This window comes from Myotis nattereri (genome assembly GCF_964212035.1).
Source record: "Myotis nattereri genome assembly, chromosome: Y".
NCBI lineage: Eukaryota > Metazoa > Chordata > Mammalia > Chiroptera > Vespertilionidae > Myotis > Myotis nattereri.
Genome location: NC_138094.1, coordinates 11786234 through 11809094, shown reverse-complemented (window position 1 = coordinate 11809094; position 22861 = coordinate 11786234). Strand labels below are relative to the sequence as shown.

At 46.1% G+C, this 22861-nt stretch overlaps 1 pseudogene across 1 annotated transcript in view; it reads left to right on the top strand.

The window, feature by feature from the left end:
• Window positions 1-9297: 9297 nt before the first annotated feature.
• The window catches only part of LOC308512336 (TCF3 fusion partner homolog), a 125805-nt pseudogene continuing 112241 nt past the window's right edge, over window positions 9298-22861 (top strand). Inside the window, exon 1 of the transcript in view lies at window positions 9298-9826. The product of the transcript in view is annotated as a TCF3 fusion partner homolog (transcript). The remainder of the gene's footprint in view (window positions 9827-22861) is intronic.

Sequence of the window (22861 nt, the reverse complement as noted above, 5' to 3'; positions counted from 1 at the left end):
AGGCTCACCAAGAAGCAGAGAGAGAGGACCCATATAAACAAAATCAGAAATGATAGAGGCGAAATAACAACAGACCCCCACAGAAATATAAATGATTGTTAAAAAATACTATGGACAACTCAACTCCAACAAACTAGACAACCCGTAGGAAATCGACATGTTCCTAGAAAAATACAACATTCCAAAACTCAATCAGGAAGAATCAAAACATCTCAAAAGGCCAATAACTATGGAAGAAATTAGAGCAGTCATCAAAAAGCTACCAGCAAACAAAAGCCAGGGTCAGATAGCTTCACAGGGGAGTTTTACCAAAAACTCAACAAAGACCTAAAACCTATCCTGCTTACACTTCTACAAGAATCCAAGAGGAAGGAACACTTTCAAGATCATTCTATGAAGCCAGTATCACCCTAATACCAAAACCAGGTAAAGACAACACAATAAAAGAGACTTACAGGCCAATATCCCTCATGAACAAAGATGCCAGAATCCTCAACAAAATCTTAGCAAATCAGATCCAGCAGTATATCAGAAAGATCATACACCATGGCCAAGTAGGATTTTTCTCAAGTATGCAAGGATGGTACAATATCAGAAAATCAATAAACATGATACATCACATAAACAAACTGAGAGTAAAAATACACATAGTCATATAAAGTGATGCAGAAAAAGCATTTGACAAAATCCAACACCCAATTTTGAGAAAAACTCTAAGCAAACAGGGCATAGAGGGATCATACTTCAACATAATAAAAGCCTTATTTGACAAACCTACAGACATCATACTCAATAGGCAAAAACAATTACTCTAAGAAGAGGAACAAGACAGGGATGCCCACTCTCACCATTTCTGTTCAACAGAGTACTGGTAGTGCTAGGCAATGCAGTCAGACAAGAAGAAGTCAAACAAGGCATGCTAAGTGGAAAAGAAGAAGTAAAACTGTCATAATTCGCAGATGGCATGGTATTGTCCATAGAAATACCTAAAGACTCCATCAAAAAAACTAGGAGATTTAACAAATGAATTTGGCAATGTAGCAGGGTACAAAATTAACACCCAGAATTCTATGGCTTTTTGATACACCAATAATGAACTCAGAAATAGAAACAAACAAACAAAAATGCCATTTAGCAGTGCAACAAAAATTTAAGAAACCTAGGAATAAACTTAACTAAGGGGGTAAAAAGCTGTTCTTGGAAAACTACAGGAAATTGAAAAAAAGTGATAGAGGAAGACTAAAGCAAATAGAAGAACATACCATATTCATGGATTGGTACAATCAACATCATTAAAAATGTTCATAGTACCCAAAGCAATGTACAGTTTTAAGGTATTCCCCATTAAAATATCAATGGCGTATCTCACAGACCTAGAAGAAAGTTTCCAAAAATTCCTATGGATTTAAAAAAAGACCCCAAAGAGTTAACCGCAATCTGGACAAAGAAGAACAAAGTTGGAGGGATAACCATACCAGATATCAAGCTATATTACAAAGCCACCATTCTCAGAACTGCCTGTTACTGGCACTAAACAAGACATAAAGACCAATGGGACAGAACAGAGAACATAGAAGTCGACCCTAACCATTATACTCAATTAATATTTGACAAAGGTGGCAAAAGCATAGAATGGAGTCATACAGTGTCTTCAATAATTGGTGTTGGAACCTGGATGGCAATCAGGCCTAGGCGGGGTGGGACAGGTGAGGCCGCGAGGCAGGGTGGGGCCTGGCGGGGCTGGGCGAGGCAGGGTGGCTGTGCACTGGGCTAAGACTAGGCTATCACAGGCAGAGAGACTATTGCCCTTCCCACAAGGTCTGGGGCCTCTGGGCTGGGTCCCATGTAGGAACTTAGCCTGGACAGCTGCAGAGAGGAGGATGAGGCGCCGGGCACCAAGGGGTGGCCCACACCCCAGGCGAGGGTGCACTTACAAGTGACAAGGTTCATCATGGAGGCAGGTGTCAAGCTAGGGATGCAGTCCGTTCCCCTCGCCACCGCCTGTGCCATTTACTGTAAGTTCTTCTGCGAGATCAACGTGGAAGCCTATGACCCCTACTTGGTCGCCATGTCTGCCCTTTACGTGGCTGGCAAAGTGGAAGAACAGCCCCTGCTAACCCGCGACATCATCAACGTGTCCAACAGGTACTTCCACCTGGGCAGCGAGCCCTTGGAGCTGGACTCCCGATTCTGGGTGATCCGGGACAGCATTGTGCAGTGCGAGCTCCTTGTGCTGCGGGTACTGCGCTTCCAAGTCTCCTTTCCGTACCCACACAGGTACCTGCTCCACTACCTGATTTCTCTCAAGAACTGGCTGAATCCTTACAGCTGGCAACGGACCCCCATCTCCATCACTGCCTGGGCCCTGCTGCGGGACAGCTACGAGGGGGGGGGGGGGGCTGTGCGTCCGGTTCCAGGCTCAGCACATAGCCGAGGCAGTGCTCCACCTGGCCCTGCAGGTCTATGGGGTCTAGGTGCCCGCCGAGGCTAAGGCTGAGAAGCCATGGTGGCACGTATTTAGTGGAGACCTTACCAAGCCAATCATAGATAACATTGTGTCTGATCTCACTCGGTTTTATACCATGGACAGAGAGATCCCCGAAGGCCCTGGCCCAGGCCTGCCCAAAGAGAAGCCTGGGATGCTCGGCTGCCAGGGGACAGCGCCACCACATCGCCCTGATGGTCTGTCCCCAGAGCACTGGCTGGGAGGACTGGTTTTGTGCTGCTGGAGACAGGCCAGAGAAGGCAATGATATGCTGCCACTTAAATTCTCAGGCTTTGACTCTCCCTGGCAGCCAAGGTCCAGATGGGGATGGGCGCTGCACCTCCCAAGGGCAGGAGCGTGCAGTGGGCGGCTCTGAGGACTCAGTGTCTGCTTTTTTCCTTTGAAAGGATGCAGACTACAGCCGAGGTTTGGGATCAGTGGAAGGAAAATCAAAGAATGGATGAGATTGTGCCCCAGGGGATTTTTTTAAAGGCCAGATTTAGAGAAAGCATGACTCAATTAACAGAGGAAATTTTATTTTGTTTCATTGAAGATATTACAAAGCCAAAATAAAAACATAATAATAATTGGTGTTGGACATATAGCATACATACATGCAAAAAAGTTAATCTAGACCACCAACTTACACCATACACAAGTATAAACTGGAAATGAATAAAAGACTTAAACATAAGTGGGTAACCATGAAAATCTTAGAAGAATCCATAGGCAGCAAAATAGCAGGCATCTGTCTCAGCAATACCTTTACTGATACAGCTCCTAGGGCATTGGAAACTGAGGAGAAAAGAAACAAATGGGATGAAGTCAAATTAAAACACTTTTGCAGAGAAGAAGAAGCCAACAAATACAAGAACAACAACAACAACAAAACAAGGAAGTCCACTGCCTGGGAGAAGATATTTGCCAATGTTATATCCGATGAGGACCTATTCTCCAAAATTCATACTGAACTCATCCAATTAAACAAAAGGAAGATCAACATCCCAGTAAAAAAATGGGCACCACCAGCACGAAGGCCCCCTCTGACTTATGGTGGTCCAGTCCCTGTGATGATTATTACAGCCACACAAGAGATGGATATGATGGGGGCACGGCAATTACTCCAGCAGCTGATGGGACACTCCTGTAAGAGGTTCTGAGTGTGGTGCTGGCGGCGATCACAGGATACACCATGTACACAAGAGAGAGTGATTCATGCAGTACAGTAGCTCACCTGATTGGGCACTTGGGGAGCCAGGGGGGAAGCCCCTGTGACAGAAGAATTAGAGACTGAAATTAAAAATGATAAGGTACCGACAAAATTTTATTGTAAAGAATGTGGCTTCTGTTATTTAAGGTGACTAAAAGGAAATGGTAGGTTTGGGGGAGGCATCAAGAATTCTAGTTACCATTATGAAGTTTCAGGATTGGAGGCAAGTTTTGAATTATACCAGGTTGTTTCATAAGTGCTGATTTAAATTACAATATACTTAAATGTTTAAATTTTACATATTGTATTGTTAAAATATTCAGAATATAAGCACAACCAACAGACCAACAGAGGAAAGACACTGGGAGTGGGTGACGAGAACAAGTGACTAGGAATAGGGGAGGCCAGGGGGAGGTCAGTAGAAAAAAAGAAAGAGACATATATATTACTTTTTGTAAAAACTTAAACACTAACATTACAAAAAATTTTCAGAAGAAAGTGTTCTGCAAATGGGATTTCTTGTCTGATTTTATGACAAACACATAAAAGCAATCTGTTTGGATGGTGAGTTATATTCATGGCCCTAAATTTCCCAGGGTGTCTATGACCATATGTGCATAAAGTCTATGAAGTGAACTGTATACAAAATGAAGCAGTGTGTTATTTCGTCATGGCATGCTGCCCTGTTTTCCAGTTAGGGAGGGTAAACAAATGAGGTATTCTCCTTGGAAAACCTAAATGGATAAAAGGATTGAAGAACCTCTGACAAGGCTGCAAAACAAGGATTCCTCCAGCTCTGTGGCCCACACTTTGCCCCCTAAGATACTGATAAGGAGCAGGCCGATCCCACTGGCCCCAGGAGGAAGAGGAGACCTTGGGGAAATAGGAGATGGTGGTGAGCAGCAACAGGGCAATGTGGTGTGGCAGCGCAGCAGCCTAGGCCTCAGCATGAGGAAGATTCACAGACACCTGTGGAAAGGAGTATAGGAAGAACATGTCATGGCAGCCCCTGTTGAGGGGCAGGTGGAAAGGCCTGAAGGTGCTGTGGGTGGCCTAGAGGGAGAGTTCAGAGGAGGGGCTGAGGTAATCTGCTTTGACTCTGAGTGACAATGGACATGCACACTCTCTCCCCCTGCCTAAGCCCCCCTGCCTGATCTGGAATTGCACTGCACTTGTTGTGCTGGTAGTTCCTGTCTCAGGCACACACCCTGAGGTCCGGGGGTCACAGGCTGTATCCTTCCCAGCATCCAGGTGTCCCTGTGAGAGAAAAGTAATGGCCCAGGAACCTGGCAGCACACCAGGGGAGAGCCCAGGCAGCCCCTCCTCACCCGCCCTGTCCACTCTGGGGACCATCTTCCTCTCATAGTTCTCCAGGGGATTGAGCCACAGGTCCTTGCTGATGATCTGGTAGGGCAAACAGGAGACCATAGGGACCTGAATAGAATTGCAAGCAGCAGGTGGACACAGGAAGCTGCATGCTGGCATGGCCAGTGACATCCAACCTCAGCAATCCTGCCAGATCCTGCCACGCTGTTGTCAGAGAACCAGTAGAAGAAGCTGGCGCTGTTGTCCTGGAGCCTGTGGCTGTAGGCTTCTCATTCACAATGCTGGAACCACTGAATCGGAGTGGCACTGGACACCCTGTATCCTGCAGGAGAGGGGTATGTGAAGCTGGGCACATTGCCTTACATCCCTGCCCACCACCAGCTGCAGCCCATACAGGGAGCCTCCTGTTACTTGTGAGAGTGATGAGATACTTCTTCACAATCACATGGTTGCGGAAGTAGGGGTTGCTGCAGAAGTACAGGCTAATGGTGCAGCAACCCCAGGGATGCCTGACTTCCCTCACCTGCAGAAGGAAAGTGGATCCAGGGAGTGAAATCGCTGCCCAGGGCTCCAGCCTGTAGCTGTTTTCAGGGACAGGCCACTTACCCACCTGCCCTCCACCACTCCCTGGAGCAGGTAGACTGACCTTCAAATTGATCATGTGACCAAGGATGTTTTCACCTTGGACCCTGATCATTGCCGACAACTCTGGGTGGTTGACAAACTGCTGTGGGTCAAGCAACCTGCACCTTGGGAGCTGGGCATGGACCAGCTAGAAAGAGCAGCCTGGCCTGGCCTCTCCTTCCCTTAAGGCCACTCCTTCTCCATCAAGGGCAGAAAGGGGCACAGCACCACTCTGTTTCCTGACAGACCCTGATGCCCACCAGACTGTGTTGTGCTGAGGTTTTGACAGGTTACACATCACACATTAATGCTTCTGACTGAGGAACTGGACATAGAGACGGCCTGTAAGGCAGCATTAGTTAGTCCCAGAACAGCCCGTGCAACACAGCCCTGTCTGTGGGCATCAGCCCCTGGTGTATGCGTGCCTCTGCGTTGGAGCTCTGCCCCTGGACACCCTGGTAATGCTTCTATGGTGCCTGTACAAGACAGAGGGTGTCTCCAGGATCCTGGGCCAGACCGGGGCGCACTGCCCCTAGCTTGTCCTCAATGTTCTTTTCTATGGGAACCATCCCCGCTTACACGGTTCTCCTGCACTGTCCCATGTTCCTTGTGATCCTGCTCCTCTACCCTCAAGGATACAGCTGTGAGCCAGAACCCAGGGATGCGCCGGATATTGAGGCTTCTCCGTTTGAAATAGGGCTTGAGCCTCTGCCGAGTCCTGCACCTGAGCCGAGAGAAGGCCCTGCTGGCTTGCTCGTTCATGGGCTCCATCTCCAATTGGAGAAACTGGAGCACCTCCAGAGGGGACCAGGTGAACTTGGCCCTGGGCCCTGACTGGGCCTCCTCCTGCTGCACTGGCTGCTCTTCTTCTGGCTTTGCATTGGCCTTGGACTGAGGCTCCACCTCTCCCACCTGTTCCACTCCCTTCATGGTGCCCTCCACTCCCCCTGCAGGAAAAACTGCTCTACTGCAATTAATTGCTCCTCCATCCACCCCTCCTCCTGGTGGTCACTCCCTTGCGGGTCACCTGGATCCTGTGCCTCCAGCCTCAGCTCTTCACTCACCACCTCCTCCTGCCTCCCCACCTGCAGATCTGGGAAAACCTCCTCACCTGCCCACTTGGCCTGCCATGGCACCACCTGCAGAAGGCCCTCTGTCCACAGGATAAACTGAGCCTGTGCCTGGAACTCCTCCCCCAGGCCCTCCTTGTCTTCCCCTTGCTCCTCACTCTGGGTTCCCTGCTGCACCTCACTCTCCTCTCCCTGCACACACTGCTCTGCAGCCACCCAGTCCTCCCCTCTCCCGCACTCAAGATCAAGCCCAACATCCTGGCCTGTGTCCAACCTCAGCTCCAGGGTCTCAGCCTCCCCCACCTGCATGAAGTCCTCCCACTCCAGCCCCAAAGCTGCCCTCTGAACCTCCTGTGCCCTTGTGTCCTGGGTATCACCACTTTCCTGCACCGAGGTGAAGCTAAAAGCCTCCTGGATCATCCTGCTTGCCCTGTCCTTCCTGGTGCAAAGGCCCTGGGGAGCCCTGTGAATCCTCAGGCGCCCTGCAGCTGAAGGCCCCCTAGTGAAACTGAGAGGAAGCGCGCTGCCCCCAGGAGCCCCTCAGTCTCCCAACACAGCCTGACTCTGGATGCCCCATGGCTCTGAGACTGGTGCTGTGAAGGAGCAGGTGGTGCAGAGCCTGCTGAGTCCAGGCAAGGTGCTTGCTCACTGGTGCATGCAACCAGGCCCTGGTGTGCTGAGTGGGGGCACAGGGGGCTCATGCACAGGCGCTGGTCATGTGAGCATGTGGTACAGAAGGCACCTAGCCAGGCCCAGCCTGCTGTTTCTGGGTGGGCTCCACAAAAGCCTCCTCTAATCACAGATGGGGCAGTGGGCGTCACCCTGCGAAGCCCTGCCACTTACTCAAAGCTCTGGTGTAGATAGTTGGTAGACTCAGAGGTATCCTATTATTAGCCTGAAAACCGAGATTTTGCAAGCTTAGAAACTTGACCTGACTGAAAAGAAGGAAGAAATGGTGGAACTTGAAAATGACTTCAGGTTTTCTCACTGTGCAGAATAAAGTCAAACATTGCTTCAGTTAAATATTTTAGCCGTTGTTCTCCCCACATGAACTACAATAATAATGTGCTTTGTGTTGATATTTACTGCTGTGTTGCTGACAATTACCTGGAGAAGTTAAGGTGATTCAATGGCTTGAAAAAAGTTTAGCTAAATCTGATTGCAGGTCTAATTAAGCAAGTTTATTCCATATATATATATATATATATATATATATATATATATATATTTATATTTATATGGCTAAGTTGACTCGTGCATGTGTGATACATATGAAGCTCTTACTGGCGCCAATTGCATGAGTGTGTTTCAATTTGTCATTGTCAATCTGCATTTGATTGACACTGCTATTATAGAGAAAGGGCAAATAGCAGTATTATGGTATTTCTTCTAATTAATTTCCTTTCAACATGCACGAATCCATGCACCTGGCCACTGGTATTCTAATAGTGGCAAGATATCATCCGTGAATGGTAATATTCTATTGGGCAGGACATGCCAAATTGGTCGCACATATCTATCCTATCTAATAAAAGAGAAATATGGTAATTGGCGTACGACCGCTACCCTTCCCATTGGCTAATCAGGGCGATATGCAAATTAACTGCCAGCCAAGTTGGAGGTTAACTGCCAACAAAGATGGCAGTTAATTTGCATACATAGGTGCAATGCTAGGAGGCGAAAGGGGAAGGAGGGAAGAAGCCGCCTGCCCTGACTGCAATTGGAAACCCAGTGGCAGCCAAGAGCCAGAGAACCAAGCTGCTTTTGCTCAGAGAAGCCAGGCTGCCTTTGCTGGCTTCTGTGATAGGAGGACCTGGCCACCTTTGCTGGCCCTGGGCCAGTAATCGGAGAAGCTGGGTGGGGCAGGGAAGAGGCAGATGTCTGCCTCTTCCCTGCCCAGCGTGGCTTCTCAGATCACTGATCACCACTGATGGGAGAACACCCAGAGGCGGGGCCAGAGGCCAGGCTGCATAGCTGCCTGGGGACACCATTTGGACCCCAGGGGCGAAGCAGCCAGGCCCCAGCAAGAGACCCAGAAGGCGACCCAGGTGCTGGGGCTGCATCGCTGCTGGGTCAGAAATCCGGTGCCCAGGCTGAGGAGACCCAGGACCCAGAGCTGCGTTGCAGCTGGGGCACACGATCCGGTGCCCAGGCTGAGGAGACCCAGGGCCCGGGGCTGTGTAGCAGCTGGGGCACGCCATCCGGTTCGGGGGCGATGCAGCCAGGCCCGAGAAGGAGACCCAGAAGGAGACCCAGGGGCCTCCCAAGAGGAGAGTCTCCATGGCCAGATGGCGTGGTGTCGGGGCAGGAATAAAGACCCGAGGTGACTCAGATGCCTGGCCACAGGGTTAGTCCAGCCAGCAGGGCCTTTCAGTTGGGACTGGGGTGGGGGTGGGGCAGGGAGGCAAGCTGGAAATAGAGAACTACAACTCACAGGAGGCTTAGCAGCCGGGCCTGGGTGCCTGGCTGTGAAATCCAATGGGCTGTAGTTTTGCAAGCCACTTTAAATTAGAGGCTTGCAAGGTTGGAAGTTCTGCGCCTGGAGCCAGGGAGAAATGGAGCTGGAGCAGAGAGAGGGGTCCATGGCAGCCGTGGGCTTTGAGGAGTTCTCAGCACCTCCTGGCTGGGAGCTGGCGCTTCCTCCGCTGAAGGTGGTCACATCCTGGAGAGCGAGCTTGAGACCGACGTGGAGTTCCTCTCTGGGGGTCTGGGCAGCTCCAGCCTCCAGGAGCTACAGGAAGAGGAGGAGGCAGCCTGAGGCTGGCAACAGCGGTGCCAAAGGGAACTTAATCGCAGGAAGTACCAGGCGCTGCAGGGAGATTGAGCAGGCGAAGGAGTGGGTCCTGAACAGGCTCCATCAGATATAGAGGATAACATGGAGACTCCAGCAGGAGAGGAGGTTCCTCATGAAGGTGCTGGACTCCTACGGTGACAACTACTGGGCCAGCCAGTTCACCATCTTACTGGAGGATGAGGGCAGCCAGGGCACAGATGCCCCCACCCCAGGCAACGCTGAGAACCAGCCTCCAGAGAAAGAGGGGCTGTCCCCGCCCAGGAGGACGCCAGCGCCTGCAGAAGCCAGCAGCCTGGCCCCTGGCGAGGGGCCCAGGGGTTGGAAGAGGCGGCGAGTGCCACCGGAAGGGGGCCAGGCGTGAGTCCCGCTGTCTCTGGAGCTGGCCCCCATGCAGATAAAGGTGGAGGAAGACTTTGGCTTCAAAGCGGTCGAGGCTTTGGACACAAGTTGGGTTTCTGGGGGCCAGACAAGTAGCTGCCCTACCCCACCCTAGCCAGCTCCCCCTTTGACTGACCCCCCAATAAACAGACCCCATGCTCTCCTTGGCAAAAAAAAGCTTATAGAGGCATGCTTTTAGGATCAAATAGTATAAATATAGATGTAACAGGACAATAAAAAGAGAACCTGGATATGATGATCACCTGAATGCTGCCTCTGTGTCATTCCTTCGTCGCCGACTCCATCCACACCTTTGGGAACCCCCGGACCTACTGAGGCAGGGCCCCAACATTCCTCTTCTTATAAGGACTTCAGTGAGATGGGCTAAGGGTCCCACTAGAACTGCCTCAATTTAATCTAATCCCCTCTTTAAAGATCTTATCTCTATACACAGGTACATTCTGAGGTTCTGGAGATTAGGATTCTAACATACATTTTGTTGATTACCCAAATCAGCCCTTAACAACCAACATGTTTCAGAAAGGAGATTCCTACAGGGTTATTTACCAAACATTCAGAAGTATTTTTAAAAGAGCTAAGTCCCTAGCCCACTGTGCGCGCCCCTCCTGGCGAAGAGGGAAGGCCTGGGTTCCAGGCGCTGGAGGAAAACTGGTGCCAGCAGCCAGGGGAAGGGGCCCTCAAGGGGCCCCAGATTGCGAGAGGGCACAGGGCGGGCTGAGGGACCCACCCGAGTGCACAGATTTTTGTGCACCGGGCCTCTAGTATATATATATATATATATATATATATATATATATATATATATATATATATATATAAAAGCATAAGCGACATTATGAGTGGTTGGTACGATGCACACCGACCACCAGGACGCAGACGCTCAACACAGGAGCTTCCCCCAGGTGGTCAAGGCTCTCCCACAGCGAGAGCATCACTCAGCCAGAAGCCGGGCTAAAGGCTGGAAAGTGCAGCTGTGACAGCAAGAGCCTCTGCTGCCTATGTGACAAGGCTACGAACCAGTGGTGGCAGGTGGAGTGGGGCCTGGATGAGCGGGAACACAGCACCTGGCTCCAGCTTGGGCTCCTGCCCGGCTGCCTGCCGTTTCGTGCACTGCTACATCCCTCAGGAGGTGTCAGACCTAACCTGGAAGTCCCACATCTCCCAAGGTGTCCCAGATTGCGTGAGGGCGCAGGCCAGGCTGTGGGACGCCACCAGTGCTTAAATTTCGTTCACCGGGCCTCTAGTCATTTTATTATTTATCACCGATTTAGCATGGTTCTCTTCTAATGCTGAATAATTTAAAGGTATAACCTGAATTTTGGTAATGATGGCCATATAGATTTTACTGCTCTTTAGCAGTATTATTTAATGGCTTATATGAAGGGCACTAATCTCCTTCAAAATATGAGAAATATTACATCTCCCACAAACAGTACTATGTTTCAGTGCTAATTCTTTCCACTAATGTCCCTAAATGAGCCTTTCACTAATTTTCTTTGCTCACTAGCTCATCCAAAATTGAAATGGGCAGGCTGCTTGTCTATATTCAAGTGCAGAGGCATATTCTTCTTAACTACACTGATGCTATCAATACTTTCAATTTTCCAACATAAATTATAGTGAGGGTCTCAGTGTTAGATTTTAAAACATCTCTTTACTAATATGAATAAGTCACTTTTACCTTATTTCTTCACAACGATGTGCACGCTCTGATTTGGAACTTGCAATGCCTAACTCTTTGAAGTGTGCCTTCCCAACCTTGTTTTCATTAAAAACAGACCATCTGAATCCACATTGGTCACTTTTCAGCCTGTTGAGATAATGTAGACATTCCTTGGGTTATGTTGGACTCAAAGTACGTAGGTTCTGGATACGTCTCCATACCCCATTTATTTATTTTTTAAAAAAGTTTGATCATTTCTACGTATGTACATATATGCTTTATGGTTTTTTTATTATTATTATTCATTTACCACAAGTAAAGGTCAGGAATTGTTATCTTTCTTTTAATTTTTTTTTTTTTTTTTTTTTTTTTTTTTTTTTTTTTTTTTTTTTTTTTTTTTTTTTTTTTTTACTGTTTCACGCCATTACTGCTGTGTATGTGTACTCCATGTGAGTGACATACGTGCTTATGTAGGTGGGTTCTGACTTACGCGAATATTGCATTATATCCCACTTCAGGAACGTGTCAACAATGTAATGCGAGGAACTACAGTAATTGCATCCTATTGATTCAGTTGTAGTTATTTGGTCTCCACATTTCCTCAATACGTATATGATTGTTGGAAGCACAAAGTATATCTTTATATATTTATTAGAGGCCCGGTGCACAAAAATTTGTGCACTCGGGGGGGGGGGGTCCCTCAGCCTGGCCTGTGCCCTCTCGCAGTCTGGGACCCCTTGGGAGATATGACCTGCTGGCTTAGGCCTGCTCCCGGGTGGCAGAGGGCAGGCCCAATCTCTTGGTGCAGCCCCTGGTTGGGCTCAGAGCAGGGCCCACTGGGATTTGGGGCACCACCCCCTGTCATGCACAGAGCAGGGCGGATTGGGAGGTTGCGATGCCACCCTCAGTCATGCTCAGAGTAGGGCCAATTGGGGGGTTGGGGCACCGTCCCCTGTCACACTCAAGCAGGGTCGATGGGGAGGTGGTGGCACCAACCCTTGTCACGCACAGAGCAGGGCCGATCAGAGGGTTGGGGCACTGCCCCCTGTCACGCACAGAGCAGGGCCGATCAGGGGGTTGGGGAGCTCGCCCCCCCACCCCCCACCTGTCACGCACAGAGCAGGGCCCATTAGGGGGTTGGGGAGCATCACCCTGTCACTAAAAGAGTAGGGCCTATAGGGGAGTTGGCACAACACCCCCTGTCACACACAGAGCAGGGCGGATCAGGGGATTGGGGCGCCACTCTCTATCACCCACAGAGCAGGGCCGATCAGGGGAGTTGGGGCGCCACCACTGTCACACTCAGGGCAGGGCCAATGGGGAGGTTATGACTCTACCCCATCACACACAGAGCAGGGCCCATGGTGGGGGGTTGGGGCGCCGCCCTCTATCACCCACAGAGAAGGGCAATCAGGGGGTTTGGGCGCTGCCCCCTGTCACGCTGATCCTGGTGCAGGGAGGCCCCGCGGCTCTGCTGATCCTGGTGCTGGGAGGCATATTATCCTTTTACTATATAGAATAGAGAACTGGTTCATGGGTGGAGCTGGCTGGTTTGCCCTGAAGAGTGTTCTGGATCAGGGGTGGGGGTCTCCACTGGGGTGCCTGGCCAGCCTGGATGAGGGGATGTTTGCAGCTGGTCAAACACCCTTCAGGGTGGGGGTCCCCACTGGGGTGCCTGGCCAGTCTGGGTGAGGGGCTGAGGGCTGTTTTCAGGCTGGGACTGAAGCTCCCAACTGCTCCTTTTTTCTTTTTCTTTTTTTAATTCTGGGCCAGCTTTAGCTCTGAGGCTCCAGCTCTTAGGCCTCCGCTCCTGAAAGCAGGTATCTGGTTTGTTTTAGTTCTCAAAACTCTGTATCAACCCCAGCTCTGAGATCCCAGCTGGCTGAGGTTTTGTTTAGCGTCTATATTTGTTACAATGTTTGAAACTGCAGGCTCAGAGGCCTGCAGCAGCCGGCGGGGAACGTTGGAGTCCTCCGTCACTGAAGCAAGCAAGCCTCATGTTAGTTTCAAGCTGCCTGGCTGCCGGCCGCCATCTTGGCTGACAGTTAATTTGCATATTGCCCTGATTAGCCAATGGGAAGGGTAGCCGTCGTACGCCAATTACCATGTTTCTCTTTTATTAGATTAGATGTGTTTCTTAGAATTATCATTCAATAAAAATAAATGCCTTGTCCTTATAAAAAGATCTGGCCTTATAATTGAATGGCCTAATACATTTTAGAGTAGGGCACCATTACCAAAGTTTCTCAGAAGAACACGTGTTGAAATGAAGAGTATATCCTGCCAACCCCTACTTGAAACAAGAGCCTTAGTTGGGATCCATCATGATCCAAACAGAGACAGAAACAGTAAGAGACATGGCAGGTTTATGTTACTATATGCCTACTGAGCATGCCTCAATGCACATTTCCTGATGGTGCTATTGATCAGAATGTGCACTCACAGGACATTAGGGCCTTCATGCACAACTCCATCCTGAAACCACATGAAAAGGAGTGTATTGGACAAGAATGTTAGCAGGGACTTTACAATGCAGAGGGATTCTGAAGAAGATTGAAAAAGGTGGCAGAATCCTAGCCAATTTGGAACAGTGGACAGATCACTGGCCTTCAGACCGAAGGGCCCAGATTTGATTCAGGTCAAGGGCACTTACCTGGGAGTGGAATAAATCACCAGTCTGGGGCATGCAGGAGGGAGCTGATCAATGAATCTCTCTCATCACTGATGTTTCTAACTCTCACTCGCTCTCCGTTTCTCTCTGAGATAAATAAAAATATTTTTAAAAGAATGGTGGCAGAATCATGGATGCTGCAGGGACATGCTCCCAGGAACAAACTGATATTCCAACTAAAATACAGAACAACTTCCTGAATAATCAATGGAAAACTCACAGGAGAGAACCCTGACACCCGAGGACCGAAGGTGGAGGCCACGTAGACACTGGTAGGAGGAGAGGAGGCTGGAAGGGGGCGGGCCTGACACCCACAGACAGCAACTGAAGTCTCGGAGAGATATCTCAGCTGTGGAGGACTGCCACTGAGAACTCTGGGTCTAATCCCCAAGCTGGGCCTCCTAGCAGAGAGCACCAGAACTGAGGAGGGTACCCATATAACCTGTGGATGTGAATAGCAGCAGGGCACTGTCTGCCAGGGAGAGACAACTGGAAATTCCGGCATCCTCTTAAAGGGCCAATGCACAAACTTCCCTGTGGAGCCACATACCTTGTGCCCTGGCAAAGGGAGGGTGAAGTGGACTGGAGCTGTGAGGGAAAAAGCCAGAACTGGGAGTCAAGGTTACCAGCTCAGAAGACAAACACTTCAAGTTCCTGGGAGAAGTCATTTCCTCATGCAGCAGAGAAAATCTCTCCCATGCAGACATTTGCTTTTCCTGGAGGGGACACAATTAACACACACTACTGGTAAACACCGTGCCCTGAGGGCAGTTAAGAGATTATAAATAACAATTAACCTCCAGGCAGAGGCAACTGCCCCACCTTGTTGAAACAAACTCTTGTCACAGCTGATGACCATTGCCTTGGAGGCAAGTGAAGTTGGAATCCTATCAGTCTATAGACAGAGGAGATCTCTGGATTCTTTGAGTCTTTGCCTGACCGAATTAGTCAGAAACATACTTTAACAATGTCCTGCACTAGAGACTGAGAGGCATATAGGATCCACCTAGCTCCTCACCACAAACCCAGACAGAAAGCCAGAAAGAGGAAACAAAGAAACAACCCCCAATAACAGAACTAGAGAATTCTTCAGATATAGAGATAGATGAAGCACAGAGCAGACATTTAAATGAATCTGACTTCAGAGTTATGAGGGTAGAAGAGCTCAAGAGCATGAAAAAAGATATAGTGACTATGAAAAGAACAGTCCTAGATATAAAATGACGTAACACAAATAAAGAACACATTGGAAGGAATAGGCAGATATTAGGGAAAGCTGAGGATCAATCACTGAATTAGAACAAAGTTAAAAATATCACCCAATAAAAAAAAGACAGAAAAAAATAAGATTTAAAAAAACAAAAACAAAAAAAAACAGGAGGACCACTTACCTAACAGTATTAGAATAGCGAGAGTGACAAAAGAGGCAGGAGGAGAGAAAGGCATAGAGGTCTTTGAAGAAACAATGGCAGAACACTTACCTAACCTGATAAAGGAAAATCCCACACAAGATCAAGAGCCAAAGAGAACCCCAAAGAAGAAGTACACAAACAAACCCGTGCCCAGACACATCATAATTAAAATGCCAAAAATTAAAGACAAAGAGAGAATCTTCAAGGCAGCAAGACAAAACTGTTAGCTATGAAGGAGTTCCCATAAGGCTGACTCCTGATCTCTCATCAGAAACTCTACAGGCCAGAAGAAGATGGCATGAAGTACTCAAGTTAATGGAAAGTAAGGATCTGAGGCCAAGATTACTATATCCAGCAATTCTTTCAATCAAAATAGACGGTCAAATACAGAGCTTCCTAGACAGAAAAAGGCTGAAGGAGTACATCATCTCCAAGCCAGCTTTACAAGAAATGCTACAGAGATTGCTGTAATGAGAAGGAGAAACAGAGACAGAAACTTAGCCACACAGAAACGAAATGGAAAGAAATAAATAAATACCTATGAATAATAATCCTAAATGCAAGTGGGTCAATGCTCCAATCTAAAGGTGTAGTGGAGCAAAATGGATACAAAAACATGATGCAAGTATATGCTTTCTACAGGAGCACCATCTCAAAACAAAAGACACACACAGGATGAGAGTGAAGGAATGGGAAAAATTTCCATGCAAATGGAAATGAAAAAAATAAACAAGGCTGAAGTAACAATATGGGTATCAGACCAAATAGACTTTAAAATAAAGGCCATCACAAGAGACAGAAAGGTCACTGCATGATACTAAAGGGACCAACCAACAAGACAATATAACCCTAGTAAACATATATTCACCCAACAGAGGAGCACCTCAATATATATATATCTCAAACAAACAAACAAAAAATCAAAACTAACAAAAATTCTAGAAGACTTTTACAGAGAGTGTGACAACAGGACAGTCACAGTAAGGGAATTTATCACCCCTCTGACTTCTCTGGATAGATCTTCCATATGTAAAAATAACAAGGATGCAGAGCCTCTAAAGGACACACTGGATCCATTAGATTTACGTGACATTTTAGAATAGCGGTTCTCAACCCGTGGGTTGGACCCCTTTGTGGGTCAAATGGCCCTTTCACCGGAGTCGCCTAAGTAAAGGGTGTCCTAAAATTCACGCGTGAAGTAATTTTGATAGAAAACAAGGTTTATAATTAAAAACTGTACATTTTTATTGACTCATAAAGAAAGTAAAAGAACTGCACTTGGAAAACTACAGGCCATTGAAATGGAGATAAAGATATCAACCAATGGACTAATATACCATGTTGATGGGTTGGTAGAATTAACATCATTAACATGTCCGTACTCCCGAAAGCAATCTATAGATTAATTGTAATCTCCATTAATATACCAACAGAATATGTCACAGAAACAGAAAAAAATCCTCCAAAAATTGAAATGGAGTAAAAATAGCCTGAGCAATCTGAGGAAGAAGAAAAAAGTTGGCGGACACACAATACCAGATATTAAGCTATAATATAAAGCCACCATTCTCAAAACTGCCTGCTACTGCCACTAGAAAAGACATATACTCCACTGAAACAGAACAGAGTACCCCGAAGTGGACCCAAGTCATTATGCTCTATTATTAATTTAAAAAGGAGGCAAGACCATACAATGGAGTCAAGATATTCTCTTCAATAAATGTTAGGAAAATTAGAAAGATACATGCAGAATAATGAAACTAGACCACCTACTTACACCATTCACAAAAATAAACTCAAAGTGGATAAAGGACTTAAACATCAGATGAGAATCTATAAAAAATCTTACAAGATTGCATATGTAGCAAAATATCAGATACGTCTCCGCAATATCTTTACCGATACAGCTTCAAAGGCAATGCACACAAAGGGGAAAATAAACAAATTGACTACATCAAAATAAAAATCTTTTGCACAGCAAACAAAATCCTGAACAAAACAATAAGAAAGCCCACAGCATAGAAGAACATATTTCCCAATGGTATCCGGATAAGTGTTGAATATCCAAAGATTTCAGGGAACTCACACAAATTAACAATAGGAAGATAAACAATCCAATCAAAACAATGGACCTAAATTAACACTTTTCAAAAGGGGACCTACAAAAGGCCAAGAGACATACAAAAAAAAATGCTCAAAGGCACGAACAGTCCAAGAGATGCAAATCAAAACGACAATGAGTTACCAATCCACACCTGTCAGAATAGCTGTCAGAAAAAAATCAACAAACCACAAGTGCTGGTGAGGATGCAGAGAAAAAGCAACAATACCCACATCAGACAAAATAGACTTTAAAATAAAGGCATGCTTAATGCAGTAACAATAAACAACAAAGACAGGTATAATAATATTAAAAAAATAATAAAAATATCAAAAGGTACTCTCTGAACTCAGGCTCAAGGAAAACAAGTAACCTTGTCATCTTGAACTATGTGTGCTCTTATTCGAACTGCATTATGCCTAATTCGTATTGGGGATCAAAAGTCTGTAATACCTAAGGCCCTGGATCCAAGAAAACAGCCACACAAAAAAGAATCCATGTGCACTGCTGGTGGGAATGCAGACTGATGCAAGCACTGTGGAAAACCGTGTAGAGTTTTCTCAAAAAATTAAAAATGGAGCTCCCATTTGACCCAGTATTCTCTCTTCTAGGCATATATATCCCAAGAAATGAGATAGACCAATCAGGAAAGATATATGCAACTGTATGTTCATACCAGCCCAATTTACAATAGCTAAGATTTGGAAACTGTCTCAGTGCCCATTAGCAGATGCACGGATGAATGAGCTGTGGAACATCTATACAATGGAATACTCTACTGCTATAACAAAGAATGAACTCTTATAATTTGAAACAGCATGGATGGACTTGGAGAGCATTACACTAAGCAAATTAAGCCACTCAGAGAATGATAAATATCACATTCTCACTCATTTGTGGAATATAATGAACAACATTAACTGATGAACAACAAGACATCTAGACACAAAGAAGCACTGATCACACTGTCAAACCTCAGAGTTAAGTGCTGGAGGTAAAGACCAACAGTAGTATGTGTCTGTGTGTATGTGTGTGTGTGTGTGTGTGTATAGATGTATGTGTGTGTGTGTGTATATATATATATATATATATATATATATATATATATACATACCTATATATGTATATATATATATATATATATATATATATATATATATATATACTATCTAATAATAGATAAACATGGGAATTAACCATAACTTCACTACCCTTCCCATTGGCTAATCAGCGAGATATGCAAATTAACTCCCAATCAAGATGCCTGCCGGAAGCCACGCAGCTGAAGTGAACATGAGGCTTGGTTGCTCCAGTGACGGAGGAAGCCAAGTTTCCCCACCTGCGGCAGCCCTGCCCTGAGCTCCAGATGCAACAATGTTGCAATTATAGAAGCTAAACAAACCCAGATACCTGCTTTCAGCCAGCCATAGCCTCAAGCTGCAGCCGGCTCTCAGCTCCAGTGACAGCAATAGAAGGTAAATAAATCCCAGAATAAAAAATAAAAAGAAGAGGCTGGGAGCTTCAGTCGCCTGCCATCCTGAAAACGGCCCTTAGCCCCTCACCCAGACTGGTCAGGAACCCCAGTGGGGACCCCTACTCTGAAGAGTGTGTGACCAGCTGCAAACAGCCATCAGCCCCTCACCCAGGCTGGCCAGGAACCACAGTGGGGACCCCACCCTGATCTGGAACACACTTCAGGGAAAACCAGCCGGCCCCCTCCCATGCACCAGGCTTCTATCCTATATAGTAAAAGAGTAATATGCAAACTGACCCTAACAGCAGAAAGACTGAGAATGACTGGTCACTATGACACACACTGACCACCAGGGGGCAGACGCTCAATGCAGGTGCTGCCCTCTGGTAGTCAGGTCGCTCTCACATGGGAGGAGCTATGCTCAGCCACAAGCCAGGCTGATGGCTGCCATTACAGCAGTGGTGGAGGGAGGCTCTCCAGACTCATCAGCAGTGCTAAGGATGTCTGACTGCAGCTTAGGTCTTCTCCCCGCTGGCAAGTGGACATCTCCCGAGGGCTGCCAGGCTGCCAGAGGAATGTCTGATTGCCATCTTCGGCCCAATTCCCCGGGGAGCAGGCCTAAGCCAGCAGGTGGTCATCCCCTGAGGGGTCCCAGACTGCGAGAGGGCACAGGCTGGGCTGAGGGACCCCCTCTCCCCTGAGTGCACAAATTTTTGTGCACTGGGCCTGTAAAATATATATATATATATATATATATATATATATATATATATATATATATATATATATAGATAGATAGATACAGGGCTAATGAACTTTGATAAACAGCAGGGCTGAAAATCCGCATTATATTACCCTGCTGTTGGCAAAATGGCTGAAGGCAATCTGCTAACCTGATAATTAAAGTAACTAATCATCAGAGAGATGCAAATCAAAATAACAATGAGGTACCATCTCACACCTGTCAGACTGGCTATCTTCAACAAATCAACAAACGACAAATGCTGGAGAGGATGTGGAGAAAAAGGAACACTCGTGCACTGCTGGTGGGAATACAGACTGGTGCAGCCACGATGGAAGACAGTCTGGACCTTCCTCAAAAAACTAAAAATGGAACTCCCATTTGATGCTATGGTCTCACTTCTAGGAATATATCTCAAGAAAACAGAAACACCAATCAGAAAGGATATATGCACCCATATGTTCATAGCAGCACAATTCAACATAGCTAAGATCTGGAAACAGTCCAAGTGTCCATTAGTAGATGAATGGATTAGAGAACTGTGGTACATCTACATGATGGAATACTATGCTGCTGTAAAAAAGAAGGAACTCTTACCATTTGCAATGGCATGGATGGAACTGGAGAGCATTATGCTAAGTGAAATAAGCCAGTCAATGAAGGAAAAACAGCACATGATCTCACTCACTCATGGATAATAAAGACTATTATAAACTTAAAAAAAATAAGAAGACTATTGGCTCATGAAAGAGTGCACTCATTCATTCTTTAAAAAACATACTGAGATCTTAATGTTTCCAAATAATACATATATTTATTAAAAAAGAAAGAGAACTGTGCTCGTTTCGGCACCACATGTACTAACATTGGAACGATATAGAGAAGATTAGCATGGCCCCTGCACAAGGATGACATGCAAATTCGTGAAGCGTTCCATATTATTTTATATGAAATGCTGAAAGGTATTCTTTAAGAAGAGGAAGAAGTAAAGGTAAAGATAAAAATTATGAACAACAAATACATGTCTATCAACAAGTGAATCTAAAAATCAAGTGAGTAAAAAATCTGATCAGAGTAAACTGGTGAATATAATAAAAAATTGGGCATAGAGAGGGGGTGGACTGAAAATTCTTGCGGGGGAAAGGGATGTGGGGGGTGTGGGGAGCGTGGGAGGAGACTGGACAAAAATCGTACACCTATGGATGAGGACAGTGTCGGGGTAAGGGCAGAAGGTGGGGTGGGAACTGGGTGGAGGGGAGCTATGGAGGAAAAAGAGGAACAACTGTAATAATCTGAACAATAATGATAAAAAAAATAAATAAATGAAGCAGCGTGTTACTTCTTCATGGCATGCTGCCCTGTTTCCAGTTAGGGAGAGTAAACAATTTACATATTTTCCTTGGAAAACCTAAATGGAAAAAAGGATTGGGGAACCTCCACCAAAGCTGCAAAACAATTCTTGACCTTCTTCCTGTGACATTTTGTATGTCCTCAACCTTGAAAGGAATAGTATAAATAGGGAAATATTGCATACGGAATGATATAAAAGTTTGAAGAAGTCTAAATGTGGGCATCCTTTTGCTTACTTAAGTGACATCAGCACTTTCTGAAGTGGTTATACTAAGATTGAAACAGAGATTACCACTTAAATGGAACCAGTTAGCTTCCTGACTATACTTCTGAACGGAGTGAACAAAAGTGCCCCTAGATTGTGATATGTATTTTATTGGAGAACTATTCAGGCACTTTCTCTGCAACTATTTGACATTTAATGTACCACAAAGGGTATGATCACTCAAACTATGAGTTATCTTGAATCCTCAGTATTTTTATTAGTGAATATAAACAAACATCATGAATGGGAAAGGTTTTTAAAAACTCACCTCTTGGACTGTTGAGTGTATAGTTATCAACAAGCCTTCCAACTTCAATTTTAAATATTACCCCTGTAATGTGTGGTTTTTTTAACATTCTTTTTATTGAAATAGTGTATGTGAAATTAGTTGAAAATTTAGGAAGCTTGGACCTCAAAATTTTAAGGATTTTAAAATGTAGCCTGTCAGATTGCACGTTGTGGGGTGGAACAAACCATGAATGGCATGGCTCAGTGAGCCCATTTTTCATTGCCAGCTGGCATGCACCTGGATTGGTGAAATACTTAGTAAAGCCATTTGGATGCCAAATTTACTCAGCCTAATTTTTCCACTGTAGGTTTGTATTAATAACGTATTATGGTACAGAGAAATACAACAAGACAAACAATACAAAACGTCCCAGCATGAAATAGATCACTTTATATACAATCCCATGGGGAAGTGGACTAGAAAGGAAGATTAAAGGGGAAGAAGGAACAGCATATAAATCCTGACCATGACAAAAGGCTCTCTTGTATTTCTAAACGGATATTCAGGGTATCAAAACCCTAAACTATGTACATACTTTTAGATATATATATATATATATATACATATATATATATATTTATTGATTGATTTCACAGAGGAAGGGAGAGGGAGAAAGAGTTAGAACCATCAATGGTGAGAGATAATCATTTATTGGCTGCCTCCTACAAGACATCAACTGGGCTAAGAGCCCACGACATGGGCATGTCCCGGCCTGGGAATTGAACCCTAACCTCCTGGTTCACAGGTCAAAACTCATCCAATGAGCCAAGCAGGCCAGGCTTTGGCTCTTCTTTATTCAGAGTCTTCCCTTTGACATTCGTGTGCTCCAGCTGCCCTGTATCCAGCCTGCCTGACTGCGGTGCAGATTGGTGGACTCTAGGGTACATTCTAGTAGTAAGGAACCTATTATGTGTGCCTTACTCTCCCTGCTTGCTTTCTGATGCCCTAGAGACCCTGCCCAAGGGCCTTCATGTACAAGATGCCTG